Here is a 990-nt window from a genome sequence, read left to right on the forward strand (position 1 = left end):
GTTGATGGGTTTTATTCTCAGGTCTCTATGTATCTCGGCTGTGGTCCTGGTGAAGGGGTATCTTTCACCTGTGATGAATCTTAGGGTTTCATTTTGAACCACCTGTAATTTTAATATTTGAGTGGTGCTCATAGTATGAAGAGGTACTGCTGGGCAAGTTAATATCGGTATGATAAATGATTCCGACTGACAGGTCGAACTGAGCGTGTATGGGGTGATTTTATCACACACAAACATATACAGTGTATATATATATATATATATATATATATATATATATATATATATATATATATATATATATATATATATATATATATATATTTTCTGATGTGGAATACACGTTTTTTCTTTTTATTTCAAAGACAATTGAGTATAACTGAAGGTTATCTAGTAACTGAGCTACCGAACCACATGTGCGTGTGTGCTGAGCAAAATTCGATACAATACAAGGAAACCGAAGCATAATAACGTAAATATGCAATTAGAAAAATACAAGGAAGAGTACAGACAGAATAGAATAGTAAAAAAATCTACAACCGTGCATACAGTAGTTAAAAAGACATGCGGTATTCGTCACAATCTATATCCATTGACGTTCTCCGCCTTATATATATAGAGAGAGAGAGAGAGAGAGAGAGAGAGAGAGAGAGAGAGAGAGAGAGTATAAAACGTGTGTATACACGCTCCTAACCTATTTTAGAACAAAACTATAAGTATAATTAGCGATATTAAATTCCCAACGGCGGTTGTTCACTTGTTTGTTTCCCAGTTGGCCCTCTCAGCGTTAGGTGTTGTGGGTGCCAGATATGCCCCATCGCGCCGGCACTGGCACCCTTAGGCATCAGTGGCGGTTGGTAGCGTCGTAGGTGGTGACACTCACGTGATCAACGACGCCAAACCTCTCTCATATCGGCCGTCAGGTGTACACCCTCAAGTGACATGAAGCGCTATTCGTAGAAAGGATCAGTTTCTTATTATTTTGTATTA

The sequence above is a fragment of the Homarus americanus genome, unplaced genomic scaffold (assembly GCF_018991925.1).
Source record: "Homarus americanus isolate GMGI-L3 unplaced genomic scaffold, GMGI_Hamer_2.0 scaffold15894, whole genome shotgun sequence".
NCBI classification, from domain to species: domain Eukaryota; kingdom Metazoa; phylum Arthropoda; class Malacostraca; order Decapoda; family Nephropidae; genus Homarus; species Homarus americanus.